This window comes from Humulus lupulus, chromosome 5 (assembly GCF_963169125.1).
Source record: "Humulus lupulus chromosome 5, drHumLupu1.1, whole genome shotgun sequence".
NCBI lineage: Eukaryota > Viridiplantae > Streptophyta > Magnoliopsida > Rosales > Cannabaceae > Humulus > Humulus lupulus.
In genome coordinates, this window is record NC_084797.1 from 39262501 (window position 1) to 39279057 (window position 16557).

At 39.6% G+C, this 16557-nt stretch overlaps 1 long non-coding RNA gene across 1 annotated transcript; it reads right to left on the reverse strand.

Annotated features, from left to right (window-relative positions):
- Nucleotides 1–10811: 10811 nt before the first annotated feature.
- LOC133780363 (uncharacterized) lies at nt 10812–11441 on the reverse strand. Its single transcript, XR_009869258.1, has 2 exons — nt 11351–11441; nt 10812–11287 (listed from the first exon to the last, which is right to left on the reverse strand). It is a non-coding gene; the product is annotated as an uncharacterized LOC133780363 (long non-coding RNA).
- Between the last annotated feature and the right edge of the window lie 5116 nt (nt 11442–16557).

Consider the following 16557-nt stretch of genomic DNA (forward strand, 5'->3'; position numbering starts at 1 on the left):
TGACGAGAATGTCGCTTCTCGCAAAAAGTAACAAGCGCACGCAAAGAATATGAAAGGACCCTAAGAGCCCAATGGGTTAACGTGTCCTTACAAGTATAATCAAGGTGCACCAGAAAGATTATCATCATCAGATCAAGGAAGAGATGAACACAAAAAAAAAAAGAGAAAGGGGAAATAATGTGAGGGATTACATAGCAACAACATACATAGGCCGAATACAAAGGAACCTACAAATTTCCATCCTGACCCTTCCACTCAGAAATCTTCTCAACGGCATAATCTCCAAAGGGAGACAGGTCAACGGTGGGGTTGGTCCTCCATACAGCGTGCAGCGTGCGCTCGACTATGTGATTCTCAGCATTCACAAGCTCAGCCTCGAGCGCAATAATCCTCTCGTTTAAAGTATGGATGGTAGCCTCCAGCTGGGTGTTGGTGTGAGAGGTTGATGCAGCATGGGCTAAAGCGGCAACCGTCTGGAAAACTTCCTCGTTCAGTTGACTTAACAAGACATCCTTTGCCGCCTCGGCCACCGATAGGTTCCCCAATGCCTCCTTGAGCTCGCGTTCTAATTGTTGGGTCAATGAGGAGTTTGAGGCGATCAGCCGATGACTCAAGATAAAAGCCTAAGTAAGGGCAAGGACATAGAATAAAGCCTCGAGGGTCAGGAAATATCAAAACAAAATGAAAAAATATATATCTATCATAAATGAATAAACCAAGTATCTCGACAAATACCTACAAGGAGGCTCGCATATAGATGTCTTCTAGCTCAGGGTCGGAGACATTGTGTAGAGTTCCCCACTCGCCTTTGGGAAATTTTCCCAAATGATGGCTCATGGCTTCCCCATACTGGCTTGCCAGAGGATGATCTTCGGATGCAGAATCATAAGCTTGACCTGGGGAGATGTGTGTGCTTGCCGAGGCTCGCTTTGGCAGGGATGGGGACCAAGAAGGCCCTGATCCATCTGCAGTGGTACGGGGAGTAGAAGAGCGCGAAGTCATCTCCTTAGGTAAAGAGGTTCCTGAAGATGCCCGCCCATGATACCTCCCCGAGGGTAGAGGAGCCCCAACAAAAGAAGGAATGACAAAATTCCTTTTAGGCACGGAGGGGCGGGGGATAGAGGCATCGAAGGAAAACTCGCTGCCAAGCATTGACGGTGGCATCCGAGAGGTAACACCGCCAGTATGACCGTCATCGGCCACGCCCCTAGCCCTGCCAGCAATAGAGTGCAAGCACGAGTAATTCTCAAACACCACTGTCTCCTCAATGTCCATATGATCGCCTAAAGGGTAGACATAGTCCCTATCGGCTACCTCGTCATAATTACCTTCATCGTGGCCGTATAGCCACGGATCCACAGGTTCAAATGAGGTGGGGCATGGACCCGCAGTTTTGAGTGAGGCAGGGCATGGATCCGCGGATTCAGAGGAAACAAAGCATAGAGAGACGGTTTGGTCTGGGGTCAACAGCCTGTACAAGTGAAGGTTGCTCTTTGTAAAAAGAGCGCATGCTTGTTTGCATTCACCTAGTATGGCCGGGATTTTCATCACCCGGTCACGAGCCAACGGTTTCAAGGTGGAGCCAACAACCCCTAAGAGTCTTGCCATCAAAAGAAAAAAAAAACTACAGTTAGAAAAACCATAGAAGAAAAGCCGAGTAAAAAGAGAAACCTCTCATGGATGAAATCAAAGTGAGAATAGTCTTACTTGGGGTGTTGAAGCTAGTGTGTCGGGTGTGCCCGCTATAAGTGAAGAAGTAGTCTGTCTTCCACGAGCCCCTATTCAAAATGAAGCCCTCCACGAGGGAATTCCCTTTATGTCCCGCGGCTTTCTGGAGCTGGTAGAACCCGGGGGCAGATGCATTCGCCCTAAGGGTATAGAAGTAATGAACCTCGCACATGGAAGGCCCTCTGGAATGCACCTGATGGTACTACACATATAGGCTGCTGAGCATCACCCAAGAGTTGGGGGACAATTGTAGAGGCGCTAGTTCAAAGTAGTTAAGCGCTTTGATGAAAAAGGGTTGAAGCGGTAGAGCCCCACCAGATCAGATTATGGCATCGTTGAAGGCCATGAACCCTTCTGGCGGCTCAGATGCGCGTTCATTACGCTTTGGGATAACAAACTTAAGATTTGATGCTAACTGATGAGTCTTTAGCATGTTGGCCAGTTTAGTGGTGGTAAGGCTGGACCTGCCCGTTTCTTCGGAAGTGTCAGAGGTTCTCTTCGGCATCTCAAGTACCTGGGCAGAGATAGGTAGTTGATGAGCCATAGACTTTCTAAGGATTCTGGAAAACCCCCCACGTGTCCTATATCTACCAGCACTTTTCTTGACCCTAGGGCGTAAGACCGGGGGCAGGGGAGGAAGCGTGGGTGGGATCATAGAAAAGAACTCCAGTTCAACCGATTCACGTCTACCGCCTTCGAAGAAGGGACCCCTATGACTGGGAGACTCGTCACCACAAAAGGAAAAAGGCTCAGGGGGCAAGTTTTCTTCTAGGAAAGCAATTTCAGAAAGGCAATCCTGAAGGATTGATTGTAGCTGGGAAATGTATGTCGCATGCTGGGGGGAGAAACCTAAACTGTAACGACCCAAATTCGCTAATAAGGCTTAAGGGCCTTGATTAGCGTGCCAGGAGGGCACGATAAGATTTATGTGTGATTTTATGAGTTAAATGCATGGTTATGATTTAAAAGCATGTTTTATGACTAATTGAACATTCGAGATGCATGACTACGTGGTTAGTATGCATGTTAGGTGAAATAAATATGCATGTGGACCCTGTTTGCATGATAAGGGTAAATTGGTAATTTCAGCCCGCTGAGGGCATATATGTGATAATTGTATTCTGTGAATTGTACCACGTGAGTGTGGTGCTATTATTGCGATGCACGTGCCGAGACGGTCCTAGAGAGCAAATTAACTTAGAAGTCACAACGAGATTTCTATACCCGGCTCAGGAGGAGCCCAGGGGTACCTCGGGAATTTTATGGCTAAGTTGAGATTTAGCGGGTAATGGTTATTGGAGATTTAGTAACCTGGGTAACCATTAGTTACTGCTGAGAGTAACAAGTTAGGTGAAAGAAATGGTAGAATTGCAATATAGGAGAAAGGACTAGAGTGCCCTTGAGGTGTAGTTAGCAAAGGGTTTTGATGAAGGGGTAAAATGGTCATTTGGCTGGGAAATTGATATATTGCAGCTGGGTATTAAGGGGTACACGGTTTGGGGGCTTGGTCATTTGATGCTTTGATAAATTGAAGAGAAGAAAAAGGAGAGGGAAAAAGCTAAGGCATGAAGAAGAAGAAGGGAGCTGAAACTTGAAGACTTAGGGGATGAACCAAGGAAGCTTAAGGTTGGATTCTTCATTCAAGGTAAGGTTCTATGCAATTTTAAGATTTTTTTCTGTTGTGGTTTAGGAATTTGAAGCATGGTTTAAGCTTTTCAAGCTTTGGTTTATGTTTTTGGTTTATGGGTTTAGATTTCTTAAGTTGAGATCAAATGGGTGGATTTTGAGTATGATTGTGTTATTGAGTTGGGTTAAGATGTTTATGGGTTGATGTATGGTCTATTTGAAGTTTGAAATTGGTTTTGGGGTTTAGGTAATTGTTTGGGATGATTTGGAGGGGTTTAAGTTCGGGAAAAACGCAAGAGAAAACCTAGAAAATCTGGGTTCGCGTATGAGCGTCGCAGCCCTGTTCTTGGGCGCCGCGGCGCGAGGTTGCATTAGGAGGAGGTCAGGCTGCTGGGCGCCGCGGCCCTTGAGGGGAGTGCCGTGGCCCTAGGCCATTTTGGCAGGAAAAAATTCTGGTTTTTAGGGCTTTTGCCCAGGGACTCGGGGGATGGTTCCAATGTATTGTTTTAGGGAATTAGAGGTCCCGAGAGTGCGGGATTGGTCCCGGGAAGTGGTTTTGGGTTGGTTAGTATTAAAGAGTGTTTTATGTGTGTTGTGACTAGGATTTCGGAGAGGCTCGTGCTAGAGGACCGTGCTTGTGGCCTTGGTGCATCGGAAAGCTCGGAGTACAGGTAAGAAAACTATAACACCCGTAGGATAGGGCATGGGCCCATAGTGTGATTGCGGGGCACGGCCCTATATTGCATGATTAGATGATTGCAGGGCACGGCCCTATATTGCATTACATGTTAGGGTGCAGATTTAAATAAATTGGTATTTGTTTGAATGTTGCTTGGTTTGTGCTATATATGTGATTATAATGAAATGTACGGCATGGCCGAGGGCGGCAAGGCCGAGAACGGCAGCGGGGCCGGAAGTAACACTTAGCACATGGGATGCTTATAGTCAGAGCAGAGCCCGGTGGATACATGTGATATCCTTACGGTGAGGACCGATACCCCAGGCTTTGGTAAGGCTTCTGGGGCGGCATGGCCGTGTTTGCTTAGCCTAATGGTTGACTTACTTATCTGTGGATTATCTGATATGATTAACTGTATATTTTGCATATGTTATGAAATGCATGAGTTTTTTTGCTGGGCTTCGGCTCACGGGTGCTCCGTGTTGCAGGTAAGGGCAAAGGCTGAGTCAACCAACCATGAGTACGGAGAGCGTGAAGCGACGCGTACATGTTTGGCCTGCCCGACTGCTTTGGTTGGGGGTTTATTTGAAAATGGCTGTAATAATCTATGATTTTTAGAACTGATCAACTGTAAACTCATTTCAAGATGTAAATAGTTTTCAAACCTTATTTTGGGATCCCAATTGTTTAATACTAGAAGTTTTTATTAAGTCAATGCATTTTCAATGATTACAGCCTTAACTTTTATTAGTCACACTTTTGTTTCAAAACCTCGGCAAGCGAGTTCATTGCACTGTTTTGTCTTAAAACTCACTTAGTAACGGCTCTAAGGAAGTAGGGCGTTACATATACCCTCATCCCTGGTATTGGACTCTAGCTCTTTCTCCAGGTCGCACACTTTCTATCTAAGGTAGGACAGTCTCTGGAGGTAGAGCGTTCGCACACCCCCACGGTTAGAGGGTCTACGAACGTCGACCTCCGGGTCGGAGGATAACAACTCAATGAATTCAACATTGGATGGACCTTCGGGACATCGCCTAGATGCCATGGACCAGCTAAGACTCGAGGGCGTATATGCATAAGGGTAACCCTATATCTACAACATCATTGTGAGGGGTATAAGAAAAGGGCCTATGCATATGTACTTGAAAGGCCATACGAAAAGAATGACAAACTCTGAAGAATAAGTGTCGTACAACCAGTAATTCTACCCCCGTGTAATCAATATAAAAAAAAGGAAGGGGCATGTGCATCATTGGAGGAAGGAGGCATACCTGGAGGTATATGTATGAAACCAAAGGTGTGCAAGGATAGACTTGTGGAGGCGTAAGGTCTGTTGAGCAATAAGCGAGGACAAGACCGTAGGAGCAAGAGAATGCCTAGCGTCACTGCAATGCTAGCCCAAAAAAAAAAAACAAAAGAATCAGGAAAAATAATAAAAAAAAAAAAAGGAAGGAAGGAAGATGAATAAATGAAATGGAAGGAAAATTACCTCAAGAATGCTTTTGTGGTGGATGGAACCTTTGAGCTCGTGAAAGTGGTTTGGAAGGAATACCACTAGGCTAGGCAAGTTTTGGGGTGGAGAAATGACTCCAAGCCTTGAGGTATTTATAAGGAAAGTCAAGGCCCCCTAGCCATTGGATTCAAGTCCATATGAATGGTGAGGATCAACAGTATGGGCTGCCTTGGGATCCACGATTAAGAATGATTGGCCCTTATGCAATCTTAAGGACATTCATGGATCCCCCAAAAGTTAGATGGTTTTTGTGTTTCTTTGGACACTATAAAGAAACACAACTTCAAAACTCACTTTTTGTTTCTTCAAGCAACATTGGATAGCGCTCCAAGGTTGAGTACACCAAAATTGTCCGTACACATCAAACAAGAGAAGAAGAAAAAAGTCTACAAGCACACTTGAAAGTGTACTTATAGATTTGGGGACAAGTGTAAATGTTGAGTAATATCCTAAGAAATATTTGAAATGGTGCTCATTCTTGAAGGCTTTGCAAGGTCCGATGTGCCCATGCTAGGGTGATAAGCTCAAGTGTCAAGATGTATAGACACATGCATCCAAGTATAAGTCTTCAAGGGTTGTCATGTGAGGAACCGGCCATGCAAGGCTACCCAATGTCTCGCTATGCGAGGTTGCCTTATGTCGTGCCGTACGAGGCTCCCACGCGCACCCTAGTACCCGAACATGGGTACCCCGAGGCACCACCGTTGCTATGCGAGGTTCAAGGCTAGCCTCCCACGCACACCCTAGTACTCGAACATGGGTACCCCGAGGCACCACCCCCGCTATGCGAGGTTCAAGGCCAGCCTCCCACGCGCACCCTAGTACCCAAACATAGATACCCTGAGGCACCACCCTTTCTATGGAAGGTTCAAGGCCAGCCTCCCATGCGCACCCTAGTACCCGAACATCGGTACCCCGAGGCACCACCCTCATTATGCGAGGTTCAAGGCTAGCCTCTCGCGCACCGGGTCTATGCAAAGCATCGCACCCAGCCATCGTGTGATCCGCCTAGGCCAGCCTCGTTTCTTCTCACGGGTCTCGTGCCCATAGACGCACTCGTCCGTACCATTGGCCAGCCTCGCTACGTCTCATGTGTATACCTTGTCCCGCCACAAACACCCCCCGCGCCTTGGTTTGTAATGACATGTATTGTTTGGAGCCTCCTCGATATATGTACAAGGAACGCTTGGAAACACCAAACGGGTATGTCAAATAATCATTACGCGCCAAACATGAATTGATGAGGATGACTGGGTACAAGGTACGTACACTGATATAAGATGTAGGATCATGAAGAGGTCAGAGGTGTGACCCTGTCATCCGCGTCTAACGAGTATTGGTGGTACAAACTAGTACGAAGAGTGGTGGCACTACCTGAGCACCCCCGACAATATTCCAGAGTTTACAGTATGATGTCCTGCACCACTACTTGGGCATTGTCAGGGTAGACACCACTATGTCTTGAGCCACTACCCTGACCCTAAACCTGCATACGTCCATGTCCCCTGGGACCTAGTTGTATCAGGGGCCAATAGAGCCCACCTATAAATAGGTTTCGACCCCTCAGGTTAAGGGGTTGGAAAACTGGTTGTATGTGGAAATGTTTAAGAGATATATGATCATTGTTCCATTGTAGTTCTAATTTCTATGTTGGTTCAAGTTCTTTCCACCTTATTCTTAGCTATCTTTAGTAGAATAATTTGAGTTTTCTAACCTTAAATCGTTGACGAGTTCTTACCGTCAACAGTAGGAATTAAATTTCAGTTTCTTTATTACATCAACAATGATTTACTGCTACTTTCACAAGTTTTAATATATATATATTTCATTTAATGGATGTGAATTGTGTGTTGGATGTATGGAAAATTTCTTACATATTTTGCTACCTAACGAATCCTTACGCTTAACAACAAATTATTTAAGGAAGCTAATCCTAGGACCGCCAAACGAAATAAGATCGATAGTGATCACATGACATACATTTATCATCTTTGCCTTGGTCATATTAACTATCATAGGATTAAAAGACTTACAAAGGCTGGGTCTTTGAGGGAACTCATAATGGGGGACTTACCAGTCTGCGAGTGTTGTCTGTAAGATAAAATGACTAAGCATCCATTCTCTACAAAAGGGGAAAGGGGGAGAGTACCCCTAGGACTCGTTCATACTGATGTCTGTGGAATGATTAATGTTCAAGAAATAGGTGGTAATGAATATTTCATAACTTTCACTGAGAATTATTTCTGAAATTCATGTCTTTACCAAATGCAAATGAAATTGGAAACTTTTGATAAGTTTAAAGAATTCTTAGCAATGGCCCAAAACCAGTTAGGTAAAACTGTAAAGATCTTGAGATATAATAGGAGCGAGGAATATTTGGATAATTAGTGCCAAGATCATCTTACTGGGATTATATCTCTACTCACTGCCTAGGGACTCCGCAACAAAATAGTGACCGCTAACAACATTTTAAATGTTCAACTGTCTAAAGGCATATCCAAAATTCCTTTGCAATTATGGAATGGGGGTGAACCTAATTTACTCCATTATAGAATTTGGGGTTGTTGTGCTCATGTCCTGAGGAAAAAAGGAAGGAAAGCTAGAATCACAAACAGAGGTTTGCTTGTTTGTTGGCTATCCTAAAGGTACTCAAGGTGCTTTGTTTTATAGTCCATTTGACAAGAAAGTGTTTGTTTCCACAAACTCTACTCTTATGGAAAATGACTACATGAAAAACATCAAACCTCAGAGTAAAATAGTGTTGGAGGAAATTCAATCAGGAGAAAATGTTCAACCCATACCGATGCAAATAGATGAGAACGTTGAAGAAGAACAGGCATCAGGTCCTAGACAAACAGTGGTGCCTCTTCATAGTGGGAGGGTTTCTTAGAACCCTGTTTGCTACGGGATGGGTGGTGAAACCAATATGGTAGTAACCGATACTCGTGAGGTTATCCATTGTCCTTTAAACATGCAATGGTTAATTCTGAAAAGGATCTATGGCTTGAAAACCATGAAGCAAGAAATGGAGTCCATGTACTCCAACTCTGTCTGGAATATTGCAAAAGTGTCGATGAACTATGGGCCCATTGGGTGCAAGTGGATCTACAAGAAGAAGAGAGGAGCTAATGGGTAAGTCGAGAAATATAAAGCTCGACTTGTGGCAAAGGGATATACCCAAAGACATGGAGTTGACTATGAGGAAACTTTCTCTCAAGTGGCCATGTTAAAATCCATTCGCATACTCTTATCCATAGTCATAGCTCTTCATTACGAGATTTGGAAAATGGACGTCAAGACAAAAAATTTAAATTTCTTTCTTGATGAGACCATTTATATTGATCAACCAGAAGGATTTGTATTAGCTGGACAAGACAATAAAGTTTGCAAGCTTAATAGGTCCATTTATGGACTTAAACAAGCTTCACGCTCCTGGAACTTGAGGTTAAATGAAATAATTAAGACCTATGGTTTTGAGTAGAATGTTGATGAACAACGTGTTGAACAACGAAGGAAAAATGATGTCATAGTGTTCTTAGCACTTTACGTAGATGATATCTTTCTCATTAGCAACAATTTCAAGAAATTATCAGACATAAAGAATTGGTTTGGGGCCAATTTTCAGATGAAAGATTTGGGTGACGCTAGTTACGTTCTTCGTATCTAGATCATTCAGGATAGGAAGAACAAGGTGTTGGTGCTATCTCAATGTAAAACGCCCTAAACAAGTACTTGTAAAACATCTTCATGCTCATAAACTTATAGAAGAAAACCACTTATTATATGAAGGTTTCAGTGGGGCCTTGCTAAAACATGCAAGTTGGGCCGAATAGTTTAAAATAAAACAAAAGTTCTCATGCAACGTTTTAAAAATAAGTATAGTTCAAGTCCCAGTGACAAGTTTGGAAATCAAAATAAAAACATAACATCATCCTTTAAATTTTGGCGTTTTAATGTTGATCGTTTGTTCTCCCATAGGATACCCCCACGCCATACACACCCTGACGTCAGAATTACCCACATCACCAGGCATGCCAATGAGAAACCCTATTTGCTACCTGGAAGGAAAAGTAAGGGATGAGCTAAAAGCCCAATAAGGAAGTACAAATAACAGACAAGAAAACACAACAAAACATAATCTTATCCTAGGACCCCTACAACGTCATATACATACATTGTCATACATTGCATTTAAAGTCATCGTCATACATCATCATCATCATAAACATTATCATCATAAGCATCATCATCATCATATATTTGTGAACATGGCCCCTTATCTTGTCCATGTCACATCTTGAGGTAAACAGGAGGCTCTGGTTTTTGAATAACCTTGGCGCGTCCGCCCTATGAGTTACAAATTTATATCCTTAGTAACTCGGGTTACATCTTAGATCCTTAGTAACCCATTTGTTGTGTCGCGTTCAACACGCTAACAACCACTTACATATCATATAACATACAGAAATACATGCAATCCAGTAGCATCAACACAAAAGAATATACATGATTCATCAAATTTCATCATATAAATTAACAACAGCATTTCATACTTCATATCACAAGGTATATCATCATACATAGCATTTATCTTCATACAAACCAATCTTATCGTTCATAGCATAAATATACAAAAATTATATCTAACTTCTTTACCTCAGGTCCGAGCAAAGCAAAAATTGATAAACTTCACAACGAGCCTATAACCATAATCAAATAGCATTCTTTAGCATCACATAAGACTTTCTTGTGCCAAACTCATATACCCCATGTGTTCATGGGCCATGCACACTACAAGAAAATGGGGTCTTTACCTACCAATTGTAAGTGTAGGTAAAACTAGCCTAATGGTGGGTAATATGGTTTACCTACCAATATTGAATTGGTAGAGCTTGGTAGGTAAAGGTTAGTGGGAAAAGAGTCTTTACCTACACTTATTAACACTGGTAGGTAAAAGAATCAGTGGACCCCACTAAGTTATAAATCAATTGATGAGTCATCAGATGACGTGTTTGATGACATGACATCCTACGTGTATGCTGACATGATTTTTGTAGTTTTATGTGTCTGATGACGTGGCATCATACGTGGCATCCTACGTGGTGTCATTTTATTAGCCCACATAGCATTATTTTATTGGTTTGTTACACAATTTATATTTTGTTCAAATTTAATGGTTATGTGTAGGTAAAAGATAATAACAATTATTTATAAATGTTCTATATTAGAAATAAACTAGAAAAAAACCATACAATAATAAAATGTTTAATGCTAAATTTCTTTATAATGTTCAATACTAAAATAAGTCATAAAGTTATCATTTTAAAGTTACCCCTACCAAAATAAAAAAAAAAACTTCATAAAGTTCATTCCTTAGTAAATTAATGTAAATAAACTAAGAATCATCCTGTGATTCTCGAACTGAAAAAGATGGCGACTCTCTTAAATTTGCAGCTGAAGCTTGGCCTGTTGGAGGTGGTGAAGGCGGTGCCATCAAATTGTTATGACGAAGTATATCCACAAAGGCGGGAAGTTGTATCATTAAGTCGTTCAACTAACTCTTCATAAGTTGGTTGATTACCCACAATATTTTCACGATGTGAAGTAGAAGTTGTGACACTAGGAGACCGCCCCCACCCTCGCAAGTATACCGAATCAGGTCAAAGTACACGCTCCATAATCTCTTTATCAGACAGTTCTTCTGGAGGATGTTGACCCCTTAACACCATCATTTTATCCTAATAATATATTTAATTAATTATTAGTAAGAAATATAATAAATAAAAATTTTAATTACTTACATATAATGGCCCGAGCTCTATTCCAGTCCATCCTTTCTCAGTATCATAATGCTTTAGACGCCATGTCTCAATTTGATACAATAATTACAAGATTTAACCAAACTTTCAAATATGATTTCAGCTCAGAAAGATAATATATAAAAGGAGTCGTTTCTACAACAATCTAACAACCAATGTAAAAAATATCCAGTTCACAGGCATGCCATGAGCAACACAGTAATAAAAACCACAAACTACAATATCATTACACTAAAACCACAACTGGAAAAACACAAAAATGAATCAAATAATAAAAACACTTAAAAGGAGAAGATGTGTACCACTTCAACGATTATGACTAGATCATCCCAATGTTTCTCATCTGCTAGTTGAATTGCAACACTGTCACCTCCATAACTAAGCAGGCACTACTAGTATAATAACATATATAAATGCTTCAAGATTCATTACTGGCATATACATGCTTTAAATAAATAGTTAAACAGTCACATAAAACATTTCTAAACTATTAGATATTAACTATTAAGTTTGTAAGGTATAAATACAAAATTATAAATGGAGAAATACTACTACTGATAATGGATACTATATACATTATTACACTACATATGGAAAGAATATATATTTATAGATGTTGCTAACTGGCTCCTTTTTTAGAGAATTTCAGTCCAATTGTAGTCTATCAACATGCCAGACAAAGCAAGCAGCTCAAACAACTGAATGATTAGAGTGATTGACGGCTTAATTAATTAATAATAGTAATCATTCAAGATTAATCACAACAAACTATATAGAAACACAAGGAAAAGGAGAGACATTTATATAAACTCTCTATGACTTTCATTGTAATGGAACAATACTTTTACCATGTGGAAATTTGAGGCAATCAAATACTTTTGACAATCCCTTTGAAAATATATTGTTATAAGCTCCATCATTGATTGCCTCTTATTCCTCCACATGAAAATTAATAATGTATGGTTTTTAATTTGAGTTTAAATCTATGTTCAAACAAAGGACGCCAACTCAGATTTGTTCAAATTTCAGTTTAATTACATTAATTTGTTTAATTCAGCTCAAGTATGAATTTTGATTATATATATAGGCTAACTCACTCTGTTTTTAAATAGACGAACCCAACTCAGATTGCCAATACTTACTACACGTGAAGAAATATATCAAAACACTAAAATAAAAAAAATTATAATCACCACTACTACTCTTCTGTCCAATTCAATATAAAATACAATTAATCCACCTGCATATTAGTAATCCAGCTAAACCACCTAACAAACAGTTGGAGTGGAAGAACAAAACAGAGCATTATATATCAAAACAGAACAACTCTAAAAATTACCCATAGGGAAGTTTAAGTGGAGATACCAATACAAAAATAGATTTATTCAAATTTAAAGCACACACACATAAATATTGCGGATGGATGGAGCAAAAGCCATAAACCCAAAAAAAAAAAATAAACTTAAATATACAGAGTCTTGGATCGACAAGACAAAGAGTGGGCTTGACCAAGAGCTGCTCTTACCAGTAAATGGCGAGACAAGAAAGCAACGTTCAACAACAAAGAGAGAGAGAGAGAGAGAGGCTTCATCCAACAGGAAAAGGGGAAGCATGTTGCTCTTGTTGATGCTCAGTAAGAATGCAAGGGAATGAAATTAGTGTTAGGGGTAAGAGCATGTTAGGGAAAGAGGAGAAAGTTTTAAATATACCCGACCAAAAAGAAAGAAACCTGGAGTGTTGATTATTCAGTCGAGCCTCGTCGCCGTTACCGTCTCCGTCGAGAGTCCTACGCCAGCCACCTGCAAGAGAAGAGTTGGAGAGAGATCCGAGAGGTTGCGACATTCTTGGCAGAGACGCCTCTGCCAATCTCTCAATTGTTGCTGAGGGTTGGCAAGCCCCGTTGCACCACCAACAACGCTGCGCACCACCACCACTCTGTTGTCGGCGCCGTCAGAAGGAAGACCACCGTTGCCGAGAGAGAAGAAGGGGAGATTCGAGTGGATCCGGGGGACGCAAGGCCAAAGACGAGAGAGAAGAAGGGGGGCTGAGAGAAGACAACGATGGAGAGGGTAGGAGGGGGGTGCGGCTGATAGAACTAGAGAGAGACATATTATAAGATTAGGTTAAAGTTTTAGGGCTTTTAATTACCCAGCATGTTTTTAAAAAAAAAACTTAATTGAATAAAAAAAATCATAACTAATAAATTTATATATGAAATTTATAAAAAAATCATATGATATATTTTGATCATGTAGACAAACATATCACTATTATTTAATTGAAAAAATTAAAAAATGAATGTAAAGAATATACAATTGCATGGGAAAATTTGGCTCCAAATTTTAATTGTATTCCCTCCAATTTTTTTTGTAGACAAAACTATTTACCTACAAATTTATTGGTAGCTAGCATAAATAATTCAATAATAATTGTCAACACCATCACCTATAAATATTACTAATCTCAAAAATATTGGTAGGTAAAGCATTCATTTACCTACCAATAAATATTGGTAGGTACAAAATGTGTAGGAAAAATCAAATTATTTACTCCACATAAGCTTCCAAATAAGCATTTATAATAATAAAATAATATAATGAAAATAAAAAACGGGGGGAAAATTGAGCGGGAATGGTTAAAAAATTTCCCTCCATAATATACGTAGGTAAAGATCATTACCTACTGATATTATTGGTAGGTAAAGCTATGTTCCGAAATATAATATAATGAACTAGCATTTACCTACTAATATTATCTACCAATAAATATTGGTAGGCAAAACATTACTTTCCCTACCAATATATATTGGTAGGTAAAATATTGGTAGGTAAAGATCAGATTTCTTGTAGTGGCACACATGGTGAAATTTACAAATATTTTCCAAACATGCTTATTTTACATATAAAATCACCAAAAGAATAATGCAACTTTTTCCTATTACACAAGCATGGTTTCCAAGTAAAATTCATAGGATTGAATATTAGACATATTTTTTAACGTAAAAGTGCATTTCCATGTGACATGCATATGTGGGAACGTTATTAGAAAGTGATGTTAAAAACGATAATTTCTACGCCCTTATTCTATCATTTTCAAAAATAAGGATTTAGCAACATAATTTTTCACCATTATTTATTTCTTTTAAATCCCTAAGTTGATTAAACCTCTTAAGACATTATTTTTATTTCATAAGAATAATTTATTTAGTCATAAAAAAATATAATAAATCCGTTTATTATATTTAAATTGCATAGAAATAACAAAAGCTTGAACTATCTAAGGTACTTATAAATATCATGCTTCCTTTATAAAAATAACAAATTTTATTTAAATTAATAAAATTATAAATATATGTGAGAAAAATATAACTTTCTTGTATTATTTAAGACTCAATTTTATGTAGTAAAAATTCATATGTAATAATCAAATAAATATATTTTAATTTTTTAAAATAAACTTCCAGCCACCATTTAATTTATTTAAAAACTCACAAGTGAATTCAATCTCAACATTTTTCTTAATTAAATGAAGGAAAATTATACTCATTAAAATGTGAATATCCAAGGTTATATTTAAAATACCATTTTTAATATTTATATAGTTTAGGGTGTTATATTATTTCAACAAACACACAAACTTTCTTTTATTTAAAAGACTATTCATAATTTTTACCAAAAATTCCAGCAACAAAATTGTAACGACCCAAAATTACTAATAAGGCTTAAGGGCCTTGATTAGCGTGCCAGGAGGGCATAATTGGGTTATGTGATTTAATGATTAAATGCATGATAATATGCTTATATGAAATGCATGTTTACGAGTATTAAATATGCATGTGGGCCTTATTTATCTTTTAAGGGTGTATTTGTAATCTTGGCTCGTTGAGGGCATAATTGTAATTATATGTGATTAATTGTTGAGACCACATTATTATGTGGATATATTTGCATTATATGGCTCGAGACGGTCCTAGTGAGCGGATTGGCGAAATAGTCACGGTGGGGATTTATACCCGGCTCATGGGGAACCTCGGGATATTTTTTGGAATTTAGAAAATATATCGGGGATTATTAGACATTGGATGAATAATTGAAAATTAATTGGATGACGAGATTATCTGAAAAGTAATACAAACATTGGAGGAATTAGCTGGAATTGGGGAGAATGACCATTTTACCCTTAGATTAATTAAGGAACTAAGTTTTATATGGGAGGGAAAAATAGTCTTTTCCTAAAAGCTGAGGATATACTCAGGATTTAGGCACTAGAGGAAACTAGAAACAGAAGGAATCAATTGGAAGACTCCCTCATCTGTCTCACGTACTCCTTCTTTCTCATTCTCCCTTGTTGAACATTGAAGCTAAGGCGAATAAAGGGGCATAAGCTTGGGCTTTGGCTGGAGTTCTTTGAAGGAAAGTAGAAGGAAAGCTAGGGGTTTCTAACTGGGAGTTGGAGCTGGAAAATAGGGAGGAACTCAGTCATAATCGAGGTAAGGATTGCGGTTTTCAACTTTGAATTTTACTGGGTTGTTAAGTAGAGTTCTAAGTATTCAAGAGATGAATTATGGTTGAGGTTTTTTGTGTTTAAAATAAGTAGCTTGAATTTGTGGCTAGTGTAGTGTTTAATTGAAGACAATTGTTGGGGCGGGGGGAATTCTCGGTTAGTTATGCTGTTTTGGGCTTGAGAGCTTGAGTATGGGTTTTGGGTATTTGTTGGACTTTTTGGGAAAAACTTGGTTAGGTTTTGTTGCCTTTGCTGAGAAGAGTGTATTTCTATGGTAAATTTTGGGTTTGGAGGTTTTGAGGGATGGATTTTTGGAGCTTTGGCTCGGGGAAATTCAAAGAGAAAACCTAGGATTTCAAAACTCTGGTATCAACACTGTAGCGCTAGGTTGGGAGCGCTACAACGCTAGGCTGCGATTTTGGGGGCTAAAGTCTCTGACTCTAGCGCTGTAGCGCCCAATAGGTAGCGCTGTAGTGCTACTCAGCTTTCAAAACTTGATTTTTGGGTACTTTTTAGGGTTTTTTCTCGAGGGCTCAGGGGACGATTTCACCACCTCGTTTGGTGGAATTAATGGTCCCGAGAGCGCGAGTTTGGTCCTGGGATTGTTCTTTGGAATTTAAACTCATGGATGTACAATTTATGGATTGTGACTAGGTGTACGCTTGGGCTCAGAACGAGATCGTGCT